Here is a 21,278-nt window from a genome sequence, read left to right as displayed (position 1 = left end):
CGTAATTCTATATGTTGTGTTTGTCGGGATCCGATGGATAGAGAATACCATGTCATGTTAATTATCAAGTTATTATACATGTGTTGTTTATGATCTTGCATGCTCTCCGTTTCTAGTAGAGGCTCTGGCCAAGTTTTTACTTTTAACTCCAAGAGGGAGTACTTATGCTCGATAGTGGGTTCATGCACGCATTGACACACGGGACGAGTGACGGAAAGTTCTAAGGTTGTGTTGTGCTTGTTGCCACTAGGGATAAAACATTGGCGCTATGTCCGAGGATGTAGTTGTTGATTACATTACGCACCATACTTAATGCAATTGTACATTTGCTTTGCAACTTAATGCTTGGAGGGGTTCGGATGATAACTCTGAAGGTGGACTTTTTAGGCATAGATGCGGTTGGATGGCGGTCTATGTACTTTGTCGTAATGCCCAATTAAATCTCACTATACTTATCATGTCATGTATGTGCATTGTTATGCCCTCTCTATTTGTCAATTGCCCGATTGTAATTTGTTCACCCAACATGCTTTTATCTTATGGGAGAGACACCTCTAGTGAGCTGTGGACCCCGGTCCATTCTTTAATACTTGAAATACAAATCTGCTGCAATACTTGTTTTACTATTTTCTCTGCAAACAATCATCTTCCACACAATACGGTTAATCCTTTGTTACAGCAAGCCGGTGAGATTGACAACCTCACTTCGTTTCGTTGGGGCAAAGTACTTTGGTTGTGTTGTGCGGGTTCCACGTTGGCGCCGGAATCTACGGTGTTGCGCCGCACTACATCCCGCCGCCATCAACCTTCAACGTGCTTCTTGGCTCCTCCTGGTTCGATAAACCTTGGTTTCTTTACGAGGAAAACTTGCTGCTGTGCGCATCATACCTTCCTCTTGGGGTTGCCCAACGAACGTGTGAAATACACGCCATCAAGCTCTTTTACGGCGCCGTTGCTGCGGGGAGATCAAGACACGCTGCAAGGGGAGTCTCCACTTCTCAATCTCTTTACTTTGTTTTTGTCTTGCTTTATTTTATTTACTACTTTGTTTGCTGCATTATATCAAAATACAAAAAATTTAGTTGCTAGTTTTACTTTACTTACTGTCTTGTTTGCTATATCAAAAACACAAAAAAATTAGTTTACTTGCATTTACTTTACCTAGTTTGCTTTATTTACTATTGCTAAAATGGCCAACCCTGAAAATACTAAGTTGTGTGACTTCACTAGCACAAATAATAATGATTTCTTACGCACACCTATTGCTCCACCTGCTACTACAGCAGAATTCTTTGAAATTAAACCTGCTTTACTTAATCTTGTCATGCGAGAGCAATTTTACAGTGTTAGTTCGATGATCTCTGTTGCCCATCTCAATAATTTTGTTGAACTATGTGAAATGCAAAAATATAAAGATGTAGATGGTGACATTATAAAATTAAAATTGTTTCCTTTCTCATTAAGAGGAAGAGCTAAAGATTGGTTGCTATCTCTCGCCTAAGAATAGTATTGATTCCTGGACTAAATGCAAGGATGCTTTCATTGGTAGATATTATCCCCCTGCTAAAATTATATCTTTGAGGAGTAGCATAATGAATTTTAAACAATTGGATAATGAACATGTTGCTCAAGCTTGGGAAAGAATGAAATCTCTGGTTAAAAATTGCCCAACCCATGGAGTGACTACTTGGATGATCATCCAAACCTTCTATGCGAGGACTAAATTTTTCTTCGCGGAATTTATTGGATTCAGCTGCTGGAGGTACCTTTATGTCCATCACTCTTGGTGAAGCAACAAAGCTCCTTGATAATATGATGGTTAATTACTCCGAATGGCACACGGAAAGAGCTCCACAAGGTAAGAAGGTAAATTCTATTGAAGAATCCTCTTCCTTGAATGATAAGGTTGATGCTATTATGTCTATGCTTGCGAATGATAGGACTAATGTTGATCCTAATAATGTTCCATTAGCTTCATTGGTTGCTCAAGAAGAACATGTTGATGTGAACTTCATTAAAAATAATAATTTCAACAACAATGCTTATCGGAACAATTCTAGTAATAACTATAGGCCATATCCTTATAATAATGGTAACGGTTATGCTAATTCTTATGGGAATTCTTACAACAATAATAGGAATACACCCCCTGGACTTGAAGCCATGCTTAAAGAATTTATTAGTACACAAACTGCCTTTAACAAATGCTGTTGAGGAAAAGCTCAATAAAATTGATATTCTTGTTTCTAGAGTTGATAGTCTTGCCTCTGATGTTGATCTTTTGAAATCGAAAGTTATGCCTAATAGGGATATTGAAAATAAAATTGTTACTACAGCAAATGCCATCCAAGTTAGAATTAATGAGAATATAAGATTAATGGCTGAGCTGCGTGCTAGGTGGGATAGAGAAGAAAATGAAAAACTAGCTAAAAAGGAAAATGTAGCTAAAGTTTGGACTATTACCACCACTAGCAATGCTAATGATTCATATGTTGCTGCACCTCCTACTATCCATGATAAAATAATTGGTGTTGGCAATGCTTCTACTCCTAGTGCAAAGCGCGCAAAATTACACGAAGCTGCTAAAGCTACTGAAGCTGCTTGTGATAAAGCTGCTGAAATTTTTTCCAACCTTGGGGATGATAATCCCATTGCTTTAGATTGTAATGATTTAGATTTTGATGATTGCCACATCTCTGAAGTTATAAAGTTCTTGCAAAAACTTGCTAAGAGTCCCAATGCTAGCGCTATAAATTTGGCTTTCACAAAACATATTACAAATGCTCTCATAAAAGCTAGAGAAGAGAAACTAAAACTTGAAACTTCTATTCCTAGAAAGCTAGAGGATGGTTGGGAGCCCATCATTAAAATGAGAGTCAAAGATTTTGATTGTAATGCCTTATGTGATCTTGGTGCAAGTATTTATGTTATGCCTAAAAAAGTCTATGATATGCTTGACTTGCCACCATTGAAAAACTGCTATTTGGATGTTAATCTCGTTGATAATGCTAAAAAGAAACTTTTGGGGAAAGTTGATAATGTTCATATTATGGTTAACAATAACCTTGTCCCCGTTGATTTTGTTGTCTTGGATATTGAATGCAATGCATCTTGCCCCATTATATTGGGAAGACCTTTTCTTCGAACCGTTGGTGCTACTATTGATATGAAGGAAGGTAATATTAAATATCAATTTCCTCTCAAGAAAGGTATGGAACACTTCCCTAGAAAGAGAATAAAGTTACCTTATGATTCTATCATTAGAACAAATTATGATGTTGATGCTTCATCTTTCGATGTTACTTGAGATACACTTTACGCGCCTAGGCTGAAGGCGTTAAAGAAAAGCGCTTATGGGAGACAACCCATGTTTTTGCTACAGTACTTTGTTTTATATTTGTGTCTTGGAAGTTGTTTACTACTGTAGCAACCTCTCCTTATCTTAGTTTTATGTTTTGTTGTGCCAAGTAAAGTCTTTGATAGAAAAGTAAGTACTAGATTTGGATTACTGCGCAGTTCCAGATTTCTTTGCTGTCACGAATCTGGGTCTATCTCCCTGTAGGTAGCTCAGAAAATTACGCCAATTTACGAGCATGATCCTCAGATATGTACGCAACTTTCATTCAATTTGAGCATTTTCGTTTGAGCAAGTCTGGTGGCCTAATAAAATCCATCTTTACGGACTGTTATGTTTTGACAGATTCTGTCTTTTATTTCGCATTGCCTCTTTTGCTATGTTGGATGAATTTATTTGATCCACTAATGTCCAGTAGCTTTATGCAATGTCCAGAAGTGTTAAGAATGATTGTGTCACCTCTGAACATGTGAATTTTTATTATGCACTAACCCTCTAATGAGTTGTTTCGAGTTTGGTGTGGAGGAAGTTTTCAAGGATCAAGAGAGGAGTATGATGCAATATGATTAAGGAGAGTGAAAGCTCTAAGCTTGGGGATGCCCCGGTGGTTCACCCCTGCATATATTAAGAAGACTCAAGCGTCTAAGCTTGGGGATGCCCAAGGCATCCCCTTCTTCATCGACAACATTATCAGGTTCCTCCCCTGAAACTATATTTTTATTCGGCCACATCTTATGTACTTTGCTTGGAGTGTCGGTTTGTTTTTGTTTTTTATTTTGTTTGAATAAAATGGATCCTAGCATTCACTCTATGGGAGAGAGACACGCTCCGCTGTTGCATATGGACAAATATGTCCTTAGGCTCTACTCATAGTATTCATGGCGAAGTTCTTCTTCGTTAAATTGTTATATGGTTGGAATTGGAAAATGATACATGTAGTAACTCTAAAATGTCTTGGATAATTTGATACTTGGCAATTGTTGTGTTCATGTTTAAGCTCTTGCATCATATACTTTGCACCCATTAATGAAGAAATACTTAGAGCTTGCTAATTTGGTTTGCATATTTGGTTTCTCTAGAGTCTAGATAACATCTAGTATTGAGTTTTGAACAACAAGGAAGACGGTATGGAGTCTTATAATGTTTACCGTATGTCTTTTATGTGAGTTTTGTCTGTACCGTTCATCCTTGTGTTTGTTTCAAATAACCTTGCTAGCCTAAACCTTGTATCGAGAGGGAATACTTCTCATGCATCCAAAATACTTGAGCCAACCACTATGCCATTTGTGTCCACCATACCTACCTACTACATGGTATTTATCCGCCATTCCAAAGTAAATTGCTTGAGTGCTACCTTTAAAATTCCATCATTCACCTTTGCAATATATAGCTCATGGGACAAATAGCTTAAAAACTATTGTAGTATTGAATATGTACTTATGCACTTTATCTCTTATTAAGTTGCTTGTTGAGCGATAACCATGTTTACGGGACGCCATCAACTATTCTTTGTTGGATATCATGTGAGTTGCTATGCATGTCCGTCTTGTACGAAGCAAGAGAGATCTACCACCTTCATGGTTGGAGCATGCATGTTGTTAGAGAAGAACTTTGGGCCGCTAACTAAAGCCATGATTCATGGTGGAAGTTTCGGTTTGGACATATATCCTCAATCTCATATGAGAATAATAATTGTTGCCACATGCTTATGCATTAAAGAGGAGTCCATTATCTGTTGTCCATGTTGTCCCGGTATGGATGTCTAAGTTGAGAATAATCAAAAGCGAGAAATCCAAAATGCGAGCTTTCTCCTTAGACCTTTGTACAGGCGGCATGGAGGTACCCCATTGTGACACTTGGTCAAAACATGTGCATTGCAAAGATCCGGTATTCCAAGTTAATTAGGACAAGGTGCGGGCACTATTAGTATACTATGCATGAGACTTGCAACTTGTAAGATATAATGTACATAACTCATATGCTTTATTACTACCGTTGACAAAATTGTTTCATGTTTTCAAAATAAAAGCTCTAGCACAAATATAGCAATCGATGCTTTCCTCTTTGAAGGACCATTCTCTTTACTTTTATGTTGAGTCAGTTCACCTATTTCTCTCCACCTCAAGAAGCAAACACTTGTGTGAACCGTGCATTGATTCCTACATACTTGCATATTGTACTTGTTATATTACTCTATGTTGACTATTATCCATGAGATATACATGTTACAAGTTGAAAGCAACCGCTGAAACTTAATCTTCCTTTGTGTTGCTTCAATGCCTTTACTTTGATTTATTGCTTTATGAGTTAACTCTTATGCAAGACTTATTAATACTTGTCTTGAAGTACTATTCATGAAAAGTCTTTGCTTTATGATTCACTTGTTTACTCATGTCATTACCATTGTTTTGATCACTGCATCCACTACATATGTTTACAAATAGTATGATCAAGGTTATGATGGCATATCACTTCAGAAATTATCTTTGTTATCGTTTTACCTGCTCGGGACGAGAAGAACTAAACTTGGGGATGCTTGATACGTCTCCGACGTATCGATAATTTCTTATGTTCTATGCCATATTATTGATGATACCTACATGTTTTATGCACACTTTATGTCATATTCGTGCATTTTACGGAACTAACCTATTAACAAGATGCCGAAGTGCCGGTTCATGTTTTACGCTGTTTTTGGTTTCAGAAATCCTAGTAACGAAATATTCTCGGAATTGGACGAAACGAAGACCCAGGGCCCTATTTTTCCACGGAGCTTCCAGAAGACCGAAGAACACACGAAGTGGGGCCACGAGGTGGCCATACTATAGGGCGGCGCGGCCCAAGCCCTGGCCACGCCGACCTATAGTGTGGGCCCCCCGTGACGCCCCTTGACCTGCCCTTCCGCCTACTTAAAGCCTCCGTCGCGAAACCCCTGAGGCGAAAAACCACGATACGGAAAATCTTACTGAGACGCCGTCGCCGCCGATCCCATCTCGGGGGATTACGGAGATCTCCTCCGGCACCCTGCCGGAGAGGGGATTCATCTCCGGAGGACTCTACACCGCCATGCTCGCCTCCGGAGTGATGAGTGAGTAGTTCACCCCTGGACTATGGGTCCATAGCGGTAGCTAGATGGTTGTCTTCTCCTCATTGTGCTTCATTGTTGGATCTTGTGAGCTGCCTAACATGATCAAGATCATCTATCTGTAATTCTATATGTTGTGTTTGTCGGGATCCGATGGATAGAGAATACCATGTCATGTTAATTATCAAGTTATTATACATGTGTTGTTTATGATCTTGCATGCTCTCCGTTTCTAGTAGAGGCTCCGGCCAAGTTTTTACTTTTAACTCCAAGAGGGAGTACTTATGCTCGATAGTGGGTTCATGCCTGCATTGACACCAGGACGAGTGACGAGAAAGTTCTAAGGTTGTGTTGTGCTTGTTGCCACTAGGGATAAAACATTGGCGCTATGTCCGAGGATGTAGTTGTTGATTACATTACGCACCATACTTAATGCAATTGTCTGTTGCTTTGCAACTTAATACTGGAGGGGTTCGGATGATAACCTGAAGGTGGACTTTTTAGGCATAGATGCGGTTGGATGGCGGTCTATGTACTTTGTCGTAATGCCCAATTAAATCTCACTATACTTATCATGTCATGTATGTGCATTGTTATGCCCTCTCTATTTGTCAATTGCCCGATCGTAATTTGTTCACCCAACATGCTTTTATCTTATGGGAGAGACACCTCTAGTGAGCTGTGGACCCCGGTCCATTCTTTAATACTTGAAATACAAATCTGTTGCAATACTTGTTTTACTATTTTCTCTGCAAACAATCATCTTCCACACAATACGGTTAATCCTTTGTTACTGACAAGCCGGTGAGATTGACAACCGATACGTCTCCAACGTATCGATAATTTCTTGTGTTCCATGCCACATTATTGATGTTATCTACATGTTTTATGCACACTTTATGTCATATTCGTGCATTTTCCGGAACTAACCTATTAACAAGATGCCGAAGTGCCGATTCTTTGTTTTCTAGCTGTTTTTGGTTTCAGAAATCCTAGTAAAGAAATATTCTCGGAATTGGACGAAATAAAAGCCCGGAGGCCTATTTTCTCACGAAGCTTCCGGAAGTCCGAAGGAGAGACGAAGAGGGGCCACGGGGGCGCCAAACCCTAGGGCGGCGCGGCCCCCCCTTGGCCGCGCCGGCCTGTGGTGTGGGCCCCCGTGCCGCCTCTTGACTTGCCCTTCCGCCTACAAATAGCCTCCGTGACGAAACCCCCGGTGCCGAGAGCCACGATACGGAAAACATTGCCGAGACGCCGTCGCCGCCGATCCCATCTCGGGGGATCCTGGAGATCGCCTCCGGCACCTGCCGGAGAGGGGAATCATCTCCCGGGAGGACTCTACACCGCCATGGTCGCCTCCGGAGTGATGAGTGAGTAGTCTACCCCTGGACTATGGGTCCATAGCAGTAGCTAGATGGTTGTCTTCTCCCCATTGTGCTATCATTGTCGGATCTTGTGAGCTGCCTATCATGATCAAGATCATCTATATGTAATTCTATATGTTGCGTTTGTTGGGATCCGATGAATAGAGAATACTTGTTATGTTGATTATCAAAGTTATGCTTATGTGTTGTTTATGATCTTGCATGCTCTCCGTTATTAGTAGATGCTCTGGCCAAGTAGATGCTTTTAACTCCAAGAGGGAGTACTTATGCTCGATAGTGGGTTCATGCTGCATTGACACCAGGACGATGTGACGAAAGTTCTAAGGTTGTGTTGTGCTTGTTGCCACTAGGGATAAAACATTGATGCTATGTCTAAGGATGTAGTTGTTGATTACATTACGCACCATACTTAATGCAATTGTCTGTTGCTTTGCAACTTAATGCTGGAGGGGTTCGGATGATAACTCTGAAGGTGGACTTTTTAGGCATAGATGCGGTTGGATGGCGGTCTATGTACTTTGTCGTAATGCCCAATTAAATCTCACTATACTCATCATGATATGTATGTGCATTGTCATGCTCTCTTTATTTGTCAATTGCCCAAGCTGTAATTTGTTCACCCAACATGCTTGTTCGTCTTATGGGAGAGACACCTCTAGTGAGCTGTGGACCCCGGTCCAATTCTCTTTACTGAAATACAATCTCTTGCAATACTTGTTTCTACTGTTTTCTCTGCAAACAATCATCTTCCACACAATACGGTTAATCCTTTGTTACGGCAAGCCGGTGAGATTGACAACCTCACTTTGTTTCGTTGGGGCAAAGTAGTTTGGTTGTGTTGTGCGAGGTTCCACGTTGGCGCCGGAATCTACGGTGTTGCGCCGCACTACATCCCGCCGCCATCAACCTTCAACGTGCTTCTTGGCTCCTCCTGGTTCGATAAACCTTGGTTTCTTTCTGAGGGAAAACTTGCTGCTTGTGCGCATCATACCTTCCTCTTGGGGTTGCCCAACGAACGTGTGAAATACACGCCATCAAGCTCTTTTTACAGGCGCCGTTGCCGGGGAGATCAAGACACGCTTGCAAGGGGAGTCTCCACTTCTCAATCTCTTTACTTTGTTTTTGTCTTGCTTTATTTTATTTACTACTTTGTTTGCTGCACTTAAATCAAAACACAAAAAAATTAGTTGCTAGCTTTACTTTATTTGCTATCTTGTTTGCTATATCAAAAACACAAAAAAATTAGTTTACCTGCATTCACTTTACTTATTTCATCATGTTTCCTTTTAATTTTACTACAAAGAACATACCGGTAGGACGTGGGTCTATAGTTGGGAGAAATAATATAGAAGAATTCTTCAACCATGTTAGTACCATTGAAAATTTTGAAGATAGACACTTGATAGATCTTGCGCCTACTTATGAAATTGCTGCTGCGCATTTAGTTCGCTTGTTGGAAACTAAATTTGTTAATCTTAATCCTATAATCCAACACATGTTTTTCACGCTTGGTGATATGGAAGAAGGGGAAAAGAAAGATTTTGTTTTAGAAACCCTTCTTAGAGAATTTGGTGGTCTAGCAAGAGAAGCTAGAAAGGTGTTTGCTAAATTCAATATGCTTGGTTCTCTTACTAATTTTGCTAGTCTCTTTGAAAAGATGGATATGGATAGAATAAGATACACTAATAATATTGATGATGGAGAGGAGATCAAAGCACCAATACCATGCAAGCTCCTAGCTATGAATGATGCACTAGAAAATAATTATGCTTGGCTTGTTCCGAGAAAATTTGTTTGATGAGAGTAGCACACCTAAGACTAATGAAAAGGGAGATGCTAAAACTTATGTATCTAATATAATATGCCTAGTTGAGAAAACTCCACACCTCGCTGAGAATGCACCACCCTTCGATAATACTTGATACACACTTTCCGCGCCTAGCTGAAGGCGTTAAGAAAGCGCTTATGGGAGACAACCCATGTTTTTACCTACAGTACTTTGTTTTTTATTTTGTGTCTTGGAAGTTGTTTACTACTGTAGCAACCTCTCCTTATCTTAGTTTTGAGTTTTGTTGTGCCAAGTTAAGCCGTTGATAGAAAAGTAAGTACTAGATTTGGATTACTGCGCAGTTCCAGATTTCTTTGCTGTCACGAATCTGAGCCCACTGCCCTGCAGGAAGCTCAGAAAATTATGCCAATTTACGTGCATGATCCTCAGATATGTACGCAACTTTCATTCAATTTGAGCATTTTCATTTGAGCAAGTCTGGTGCCATTTTAAAATTCGTCAATACGAACTGTTCTGTTTTGACAGATTCTGCCTTTTATTTCGCATTGCCTCTTTCGCTATGTTGGATGAATTTCTTTGATCCACTAATGTCCAGTAGCATTATGCAATGTCCAGAAGTGTTAAGAATGAGTGTGTCACCTCTGAATATGTCAATTTATATTGTGCACTAACCCTCTAATGAGTTGTTTCGAGTTTGGTGTGGAGGAAGTTTTCAAGGATCAAGAGAGGAGTATGATGCAACATGATCAAGGAGAGTGAAAGCTCTAAGCTTGGGGATGCACCCGGTGGTTCACCCCTGCATATATCAAGAAGACTCAAGCGTCTAAGCTTGGGGATGCCCAAGGCATCCCCTTCTTCATTAACAAATTATCAGGTTCCTCCCCTGAAACTACATTTTTATTCGGCCACATCTTATGTGCTTTTTCTTGGAGCGTCGTTTTGTTTTTGTTTTTGTTTTGTTTGAATAAAATGGATCCTAGCATTCACTTTATGGGAGAGATACACACTCCGCTGTAGCATATGGACAAATATGTCCTTGGTTTCTACTTATAGTATTCATGGCGAAGTTTCTCCTTCGTTAAATTGTTATATGGTTGGAATTGGAAAATGATACATGTAGTAATTGCTATAAATGTTTTGGGTAATGTGATACTTGGCAATTGTTGTGCTCATGTTTAAGCTCTTGCATCATATGCTTTGCACCCATTAATGAAGAAATACATAGAGCATGCTAAAATTTGGTTTGCATATTTGGTTTCTCTAAGGTCTAGATAATTTCTAGTTTTGAGTTTGAACAACAAGGAAGACGGTATAGAGTATTATAATGCTTTCAATATGTCTTTTATGTGAGTTTTGCTGTACTAGTTCATCCTTGTGTTTGCCTCAAATAACCTTGCTAGCCTAAACCTTGTATCGAGAGGAATACTTCTCATGCATCCAAAATACTTGAGCCAACCACTATGCCATTTGTGTCCACCATACCTACCTACTACATGGTATTTTCCAGCCATTCCAAAGTAAATTGCTTGAGTGCTACCTTTAAAATTCCATCATTCACCTTTGCAATATATAGCTCATGGGACAAATAGCTTAAAAACTATTGTGGTATTGAATATGTAATTATGCACTTTATCTCTTATTAAGTTGCTTGTTGTGCGATAACCATGTTTACTGGGGAACGCCATCAACTCATTGTTGAATTTCATGTGAGTTGCTATGCATGTTCGTCTTGTCTGAAGTAAGGGCGATCTACACTGAGTTGAATGGTTTGAGCATGCATATTGTGAGAGAAGAACATTGGGCCGCTAACTAAAGCCATGTTCCATGGTGGAAGTTTCAGTTTTGGACAAACATCCTCAAATCTCTAATGAGAAAAGAATTAATTGTTGTTGAATGCTTAAAGCATTAAAAGAGGAGTCCATTATCCGTTGTCTATGTTGTCCCGGTATGGATGTCTAAGTTGAGAATAATCAAAAGCGAGAAATCCAAATGCGAGCTTTCTCCTTAGACCTTTGTACAGGCGGCATAGAGGTACCCCTTTGTGATACTTGGTTAAAGCATATGTATTGCGGTGATAATCCAGATAGTCCAAGCTAATTAGGACAAGGTGCGAGCACTATTAGTACACTATGCATGAGGCTTGCAACTTATAAGATATAATTTACATGATGCATATGCTTTATTACTACCGTTGACAAAATTGTTTCATGTTTTCAAAATCAAAGCTCTAGCACAAATATAGCAATCGATGCTTTTCCTCTATGAGGACCATTCTTTTACTTTTATGTTGAGTCAGTTCACCTATTTCTCTCCACCTCAAGAAGCAAACACTTGTGTGAACTGTGCATTGATTCTTACATACTTGCTTATTGCACTTATTATATTACTCTATGTTGACAATATCCATGAGATATACATGTTACAAGTTGAAAGCAACTGCTGAAACTTAATCTTCTTTTGTGTTGCTTCAATACCTTTACTTCGAATTATTGCTTTATGAGTTAACTCTTATGCAAGACTTATTGATGCTTGTCTTGAAGTGCTATTCATGAAAAGTCTTTGCCTTATGATTCACTTGTTTACTCATGTCATACACATTGTTTTGATCGCTGCATTCTCTACATATGCTTTACAAATAGTATGATCAAGTTTATGATGGCATGTCACTCCAGAAATTATCTTTGTTATCGTTTTACCTGCTCGGGACGAGCGAGAACTAAGCTTAGGGATGCTGATACGTCTCCAACGTATCGATAATTTCTTGTGTTCCATGCCACATTATTGATGTTATCTACATGTTTTATGCACACTTTATGTCATATTCGTGCATTTTACGGAACTAACCTATTAACAAGATGCCGAAGTGCCGATTCTTTGTTTTACTGCTGTTTTTGGTTTCAGAAATCCTAGTAAAGAAATATTCTCGGAATTGGACGAAATAAAAGCCCCGGAGGCCTATTTTCTCACGAAGCTTCCGGAAGTCCGAAGGAGAGACGAAGAGGGGCCACGGGGCGCCAAACCCTAGGGCGGCGCGGCCCCCCTTGGCCGCGCCGGCCTGTGGTGTGGGCCCCCTGTGCCGCCTCTTGACTTGCCCTTCCGCCTACAAATAGCCTCCGTGACGAAACCCCCGGTGCACGAGAGCCACGATACGGAAAACATTGCCGAGACGCCGTCGCCGCCGATCCCATCTCGGGGGATCCTGGAGATCGCCTCCGGCACCTGCCGGAGAGGGGAATCATCTCCCGGAGGACTCTACACCGCCATGGTCGCCTCCGGAGTGATGAGTGAGTAGTCTACCCCTGGACTATGGGTCCATAGCGGTAGCTAGATGGTTGTCTTCTCCCCATTGTGCTATCATTGTCGGATCTTGTGAGCTGCCTATCATGATCAAGATCATCTATATGTAATTCTATATGTTGCGTTTGTTGGGATCCGATGAATAGAGAATACTTGTTATGTTGATTATCAAAGTTATGCTTATGTGTTGTTTATGATCTTGCATGCTCTTCGTTATTAGTAGATGCTCCGGCCAAGTAGATGCTTTTAACTCCAAGAGGGAGTACTTATGCTCGATAGTGGGTTCATGCACGCATTGACACACGGGACGGTGACGAAAGTTCTAAGGTTGTGTTGTCTTGTTGCCACTAGGGATAAAACATTGATGCTATGTCTAAGGATGTAGTTGTTGATTACATTACGCACCATACTTAATGCAATTGTCTGTTGCTTTGCAACTTAATACTTGGAGGGGTTCGGATGATAACACTGAAGGTGGACTTTTTAGGCATAGATGCGGTTGGATGGCGGTCTATGTACTTTGTCGTAATGCCCAATTAAATCTCACTATACTCATCATGATATGTATGTGCATTGTCATGCTCTCTTTATTTGTCAATTGCCCAACTGTAATTTGTTCACCCAACATGCTTGTTCGTCTTATGGGAGAGACACCTCTAGTGAGCTGTGGACCCCGGTCCAATTCTCTTTCTTGAAATACAATCTCTTGCAATACTTGTTTCTACTGTTTTCTCTGCAAACAATCATCTTCCACACAATACGGTTAATCCTTTGTTACAGCAAGCCGGTGAGATTGACAACCTCAGCTGTTTCGTTGGGGCAAAGTAGTTTGGTTGTGTTGTGCGGGTTCCACGTTGGCGCCGGAATCTGCGGTGTTGCGCCGCACTACATCCCGCCGCCATCAACCTTCAACGTGCTTCTTGGCTCCTCCTGGTTCGATAAACCTTGGTTTCTTTACGAGGGAAAACTTGCTGCTGTGCGCATCATACCTTCCTCTTGGGGTTGCCCAACGAACGTGTGAAATACACGCCATCAACAACCTCACTGTTTCGTTGGGGCAAAGTACTTTGGTTGTGTTGTGCAGGTTCCACGTTGGCGCCGGAATCTCTGGTGTTGCGCCGCACTACATCCCGCCGCCATCAACCTTCAACGTGCTTCTTGGCTCCTCCTGGTTCGATAAACCTTGGTTTCTTTCTGAGGGAAAACTTGTTGCTGTGCGCATCATACCTTCCTCTTGGGGTTGCCCAACGAACGTGTGAAATACACGCCATCAATACATAAGATTAACTTCATGCTAACAGCTTTTAGGATGTCATGTTCCAAAAAAAAGGATCGTATTATCGTCATAATGTAGTATAGAGATGCCGCCCTCCACAAGATGAGGAATAAACCCCCAACTTGACCATCATCTTTTGCTTGTTCAATTAAGATGGCAAGCATATCAACTACAATATTGAAAAGCATTGGGTACAAGGGTCCCCTTGCTGCAGCCCTTTCTTTGTTTGAAAATAATGTTCAATGTCATCATTTACCTTCACTCCCACACTCCCCCCTTGCACGAATTGTTGAACTAATTTACACCATTCTGTGGAAAATTCCTTCATTCTCAAAGTCTGTTGTAAAAAGGACCACTTAACTTTATCATACGCTTCTTCGAAATCAGTTTTAAACAACACTCCATCCAATTTCTTACTATGTAGCTCATGAATCGTTTCATGAAGAATAACTACCCCTTCTAATATATTTTGACCCGGCATAAAGGCCGTTTGTGTTGGTTTTATAACCTTTGGGGCAATCCCCGTTATTCGATTTGTTCCTGCCTTAGTAAATATTTTGAAACATACATTTAGTAGACAAATGGGTCTATATTGTTGTATCTGTACCGCATACTCTTTCTTAGATAGTAATGTGACTACGCAAAAATTAAGTTTATACAGGGGAAAATCCCCTCCACTCAACTGATTAAAAAGCGCCATCAACTCAAACTTTATCACTTCCCAAATTTTCTGATAAAACTCCGCCGGAAGTCCATCAGGTCCGGGAGCTTTATTATGTTCCATCTGTGAGATTGCCTCATAGACCTCCTCTTCAGTAAAAGGAGCTGTTAAAATCTCATTTTCATCAGATGAAATTTGCGGAATGTCATGCACCACCTCTTGTACTAAAGAAATATTGCTTAGAATCGGTGCCCCAAATAATTTTTTATAGAATTCGGTGATATGGACCTTAAGATTATCCTCCCCAACAATTGTTCCTTCTTGTTATTCTAAGTGATTTTTTTATTTTTTCGATGTTTACCATTTGCAATCAAATGGAAATATCTCGTATTATTTCCCCCTTCTTGGATATGCTTAACTTTTGCTCTTTGAGCCCACTTAGACTCCTCCTTCTGTCTTAATTTATTTAAACTCTCATTTGCCTTTTAAAACTCTTCTCTTTCATACAAACTCAATGGAGTTATTTTCGCTATTAAATTGAAATGATCAATAATGGATGTAATCTCTCTTTCTCTTTTTTATTATTCCCACTTTGATTTTTTGCTCAACCTTTGAGAAACTTTCTAATATGCCTTAAGTTATTTAACCAAACATCCATGGGACTCATAACTGCCACCACCGATTTCCACTCCTTCTCTACCATCTCAAAGAAACCCTCTTGTCTCAACCAATGTATCAAAAGAGAATTTTGGTTTATTACCAGATGTGCTTTCACACTTGAATCAATGAGAATCGGTGTATGGTCAGAATCGGCCCTTGTTAATGCACAGATAGTCACTAAGGGAAATTTTTGTTCCCAGAAGATGGATGCTAGAACTCTATCTAGCTTCTCATAAGTAGGTTCATCTCGATGACTTGCCCACGTAAACTGTCTCCCAGAAAGAGCAATTTCTCTTAGATTCAAATGTTCAATAATTTCATTAAACACAAAAGGCCAACGAGCCTTAAAGTTATTATTATTTTTCTTCTCTCGTTTGTATAATGTTGAAATCACCACCTACCAACATAGGTAGTGTTTCAGACTCACATGTTCGCACTAATTTTGCCAAAAATTATAATTTGTGTATGTGTTGGGCAGCCCATTGACCGGCACCAGAATCCATTCGAAACCATCCCTCTTACATTTTATACGAAACTTTACACATAAATCTCTAGTAGTCACCTTTATCGCCTGTATGGTATCTGAGTTTATTCCCACAAGAATACCCCCAGATCGACCATGAGGAGGTAAACAAAACCAAGAGTAATTATAACCCGCAACAAGTTGATTTTAAAAAGGAATAGAGAAGTTTGATCTCCCAGTCTCCAACAAAGCTACAAAATCTACCTTATGTTCCCTAATCGCCTCTTTGACAAACAAATACTTTGAGGTGTCACCAAAACCCCCTAGATTCCAATTCATTCCTTATAGATTCTGCATTATGAAAGCTGCTTTTTAATTCTTTGCCTAGTGCTTCTGTGAATATTGTTAGTGTCATAAGTTTTCCTCTGCCTAGTTTTATTCTCCTTGACAACCGGTTTTAGATGCTCCAAATGATCATCTAACCCCAGTGGGATGTCATCATCCTCAATCAAGTCCTCACAAAGAGTAGATACTTTCGACATCACAAGAGTCGAAGGACCCTCCTCCTTACTCAAATTCTCATCCACATTCTTTTGCAAAATCGTTAGAATACGTTCCTCGTCTAACATTTTAATATCTTTAATAGACTTGACCAACTCGATTTCCGAATTTCCTAAGGATACTCCTAGACGATCCGCTCTTTTGCTAATGAGTACATATTGTTTGTAATCCAGTTAGGGCGCATTTGATAGCATGGCCCCAATTCGTGACTTACTGGCGCGAGGCGAGGGCACATGCGCGTTCGAAACGAGCCACTGACAGGAATTGACCTGTTGCTTGGTAGGTCGGGCTGCATGGTTTGGGCCAAAAGGCTTTTTTTGTTTGTTTGCCTGCAGCCAACCCCAAATCTCGATGGAGATGAGATTACACCTGTTTGATACCATCAGGCATGCCTAAGATCACATGTTCTCTACAACGGGTAGTCTTACCATGCTATCACCTCCCATAACACAAAAATCCCAGTTCATGATAGTTGCGGACTAACGAAGCAAGCAATTCACGAAATCAGCCCTAGCTAGTACGAATGGTAGTTCATAACGATGCTCCCTAACTACTACGAATTGGAGTTTATCATCACGGGGTAGTTCAACATACGGGGATCAAATTGGGGTTCGATAAACAGGGGATCAAAGCGGGGTTCTTCTTCTTCACTTGTTTTTCACTTTGCTTCTTCACTTGTTCTTCTCCTCCTCAAATGGTGGTGGTGCCTCTGGCTTCCCACATTACGTCTGCCCACTCTTGCATATTCTCCTTTCAGGCTTCATTACCGCCTGCCTCCATGCCATGGCCGGTCTCAACTTCATCAAAAGTGACAACCTCTTGAAAGAAGTCATCCTTGCCCAAACCTAGGATCTAGTTGTGAAGAATGGAACAAGCAAGGACCATCTTTACTTGAGTGTCAAAAGTGTGGAACGGTTTCTGGTCAAGGACCTTGAACCTGTTCTTCAATGCAGCAAAGCCCTCTCAATGGTGACTCTAAGGCTTGAGTGTCTTAGATTGAACAACTCTTTCGCATTCTGAGGTCGGTTCCTGGGAGTGAACTCGTTGAGGTGGTACCTTGTTTTCCTTAAGGGAGGTAGAATACCAGGTCGGCATGCATTTCCAGCATCTCCAAGGTAGAACTTACCCCCAGGGATTTGCAACCCATCAGGCCTGGTCAAGCTGTCGGACAGAATGCTCGCATCATGAGCTGGACCCTCCCACACAACAAGCACGTATGTGAACTTCATATCGAAATCCACAGCTTCTAGCATGTTCTGGCTGGTATAGTGCTTCCTCCCGCGGAATGTTGCAAACATTAATCTTGGTAACTTTGTAGTCATATGAGTACCATCAATAGCCCCAATGCAATCCTGTCAAATAATTTGCACACTGTCATGTTTCTAACAGTACCACACATCTGATAAGTAGAACGAATATGATTTTGTATTCACCGTGAAATACGGGAACCACATGTAGATGTTCTTGATCTTGGGTGGTGCATGTGTTCGATGATGTTGGCTTGATCATTTCACCTCTGAGCTCCCCAATTGCATGCAACACATGCTGGAAGTACCGAGAGATAGTCTCCGTGGATCGCCTGAATGTGCTATGGATGACTCTGAACCTATGGTTATGACCCACGACATGAAAAAACATTGCGACTTGTTCTTCGACAGAGGTGTGGATGTTATCAACCAGCAGTCCTCTAGACTTTAACGTTTTCACAAGTGCATAGAAAGGGGCTCTTCTCATCCGAAGCATCTGGATAGCCTCTACATCGTTGCAGTTGTAGATGTAGTTTCGGTTGGCAATCCTCTCCTGATCTCGTTGTAATATAGGACCGTAACTGACAGGAGGAAAAGCAGCATGCCTAACTGCTCTTTTGTGCACCATCAAGATCCAGGCTTGTATGCAAATAATGAGTATTGCGGCGTCATGCACATGCAAGATGGAGCTGGTCGGTCTACTCAAACAAGATCTATGCATTACGAACGGTCTTATCAAACCCAACTAGTTCTACCCACATGAATCTAACAATATAGTAGAGCAGAGAAGTTTCCCCTTACCTCCGTCATGGCAAACGATGGACACGGCTGAAAGTCGTCGCGGCTGGAAACGACGACCCTGCTCTGGTGCCGGAGACCGAAGGGAGATGCGCGCTGCCAGATATGGGTCGCCGCAGCCGCCATCGGTGCGAAAATTGATGAAAGGGAAAATTTGGGAGGGGGCTAATGGAGAGGGTAACCGAAGAGGGAGGTTACCCCTACCTTTGCCACGCAACGCCGCTTGGATTTCGCCTTATCCCGCCATGTCGAGGCGGAGCGCCCGTGCAGACGGCTTTGTTGGTTTTCTTCTTCCCAGGGCTTGTCCCTGGAAAAATTGTTAAACTAGGCGTTCCTCCCGGATCTGTCCCGGAGGTGTTTTAAGAACCGTGCAGTGCGACAACACGGAGGATCCCAGGAAACCAAACGGCCCTAAAACCGCGGGGCACATGCGAGCCAAAGGCGGCCCAAGCTACCAAACGTGCCCTTAGCCATCGGTGATATCTAATATCTATCCTCTCTTTCAAGAGCTCTAAGCTCCCAACCTTTTAGGAGGCTTTGGTTGATCCAACGAGGTGCCCTACTCTTTTGGCCTACCTAGTGGCATGGTGCCACGAATGGGCTACATCCCAAGGAAGCCGTCTGGCCTGTGATGCTCGAGACAAACTATGGTCGCTGGGTGCACTGAACCTCCTCCAAACTCGCCCCTGTTATTTGTGCGACTACACTATCTAAGAGCATCTCTATCAGACCCCTTATATATGTGGCTTTTTAGTCACGGATAAAGGACACTGGATCTGTTTTACAATATCAAATTTAGTTGTGTAGAACAGAAACCGTAATAGAAACCACATAATTTGAAGAAAAAACACTTCGCGGGAGAAATTAACATTCATTAGCAACATTGGTCTGTTCATACATAGTTTCAGACTAGCTCATACGAAATTCGCTCGCCACGAACCCAAATTCTAACAAAATGTTGTTCCGGGATAGCTCGCCAAAGCCTATGGGTGCGGAGGTGACGTGGTGAGAAGTGCTCATTCTCTATCGGAGCAGAGGTAGATGTCTATCTCCGAGTGTAGCTTTGCTTGCCTGCGTTGTTTGTTGTTTTGGGCGGAATGGATTGCCTAGTTCGGGGCCTCCGGTTGGGTGTTATAGTCGGATGGGAAGATCCCCCATCGTTGTAGGCTCCACTCTCTCGACATTAAGATGGCATGTGGCGAGTCTACGAGCTTGACAAGTCGTTGTAGGTTGTGGACGAGAAAGCCACTAGAACGTTTTGCTGAGGAGAAAAAGGTACAACTGCATTAAGGTGTATTTGTGAAATATATTGAACATTGTAAAGATGTTGAAATAAAATACACTTATGTCAAGTGATCAGTTTGTAGTATGAAAGGTTTGTGCGTATCTTTTCGTGAGTAGGAATACCTCTATCATTAAACGCTTGTCGCGTAACAACGACGTGATGCCAGACTGTTAAACTCGGAAAAAATGTCGGCTTTTTGGTACCCAGCCTCATTACTTCGACAGACACAAATAAACAACAGACAAAATGGAGTCTGATCTCAAGTATGATTTTGTAGTCCCTGAGAGAGTTATATGCGACTGCATGGCCAACTTTGGAGATCGAATAGAAAGGCACATATATTTTGAACTTATAGCATATACGAAGTACAAAGAAAGTTAGTTGTCAAATGAGGACAGAGTCGACGCGATGGAGTCATCACGGAGACTAGGTCGTGCTGTGGAGGACGGTTCGACGCGTCGGTCATAGTCGCATGGAGGATGGAGTCGTCACGTAGACCAGGTCATCGCGGAGACTAGGGCACACAGATACTGGGTCGTCGCAGAGACTGGGCCACACTGCAACGAACAAGGTCGATGCAGAGACTAGCGCAGGCAGATACTGGGCCATCTCAAAGACTAGAGCACGCGGAGGCTGGGTCGTGCTGTGATAGATGGGGTCGACACGGAGACTGGTTCATCGCGGAGACTGGGCCATCGCGAAGACTAGGGCACGTGGAGACTGGGTCACGCTATGCCCAAGCATGGCGAGTGATGTCTGATGCTGCGGCGACTCCTTGAGACTGGCGATTGGCGAGTCAACGAGCATGGAGAGTCCGCGAGAGCGTGGCGAGTCCCCAAGCATGGCGACTGGAGCCTGACGTTGTCTGGAGCACCACGAGCCCTGGAGACTGGCGATTGGTAAGTCTGCGAGATCGACGAGTCCGCGATGGCGCGTCAGCGGCATGCGAGTCCCCGAGCGTGGCGAGTATGTGATGGCGAGTCCATGTCGGGCGTGTCCCCAAGCGTGGCGAATCTCCTCCATGTCGGTGCGGTAGACCTGGAGAGTGGATCTGGAGGCGAGTCATTTCTCGAGTAGGGTCTCGCGGTAGATCTGAGTCGAGACGTCCCATGCCCCACGGTGGGCGCCACTATCGTGGATGTGACCATGACATGTGTTACAGGGTACAACACTAGAGAGGTGTGGAGCAAGGGTCATGTAGCCATCTACAGATCGAGATTGCACTGGGACACAAAGTTACTCAGGTTCAGCCCCTCCGGAGAGTAAAAATCCTACTTCCTGCTTGTGTATATTGATTGGAGAGTTACAATGGGGTGGTGCAAGTCAGCTATGGCGACTGTGACTAGGATGATGGTGATTGGAGATTCCAAGGAGTTGTAGGATTCCACGCTTGGGGTTTATATGGGCACCCCGGTC

This window comes from Lolium rigidum, chromosome 4, assembly GCF_022539505.1.
Source record: "Lolium rigidum isolate FL_2022 chromosome 4, APGP_CSIRO_Lrig_0.1, whole genome shotgun sequence".
In the NCBI taxonomy this organism is placed as follows: domain Eukaryota; kingdom Viridiplantae; phylum Streptophyta; class Magnoliopsida; order Poales; family Poaceae; genus Lolium; species Lolium rigidum.
The sequence above is the reverse complement of the archived record's forward strand: the minus strand, read 5'-3'. Positions refer to the sequence as shown.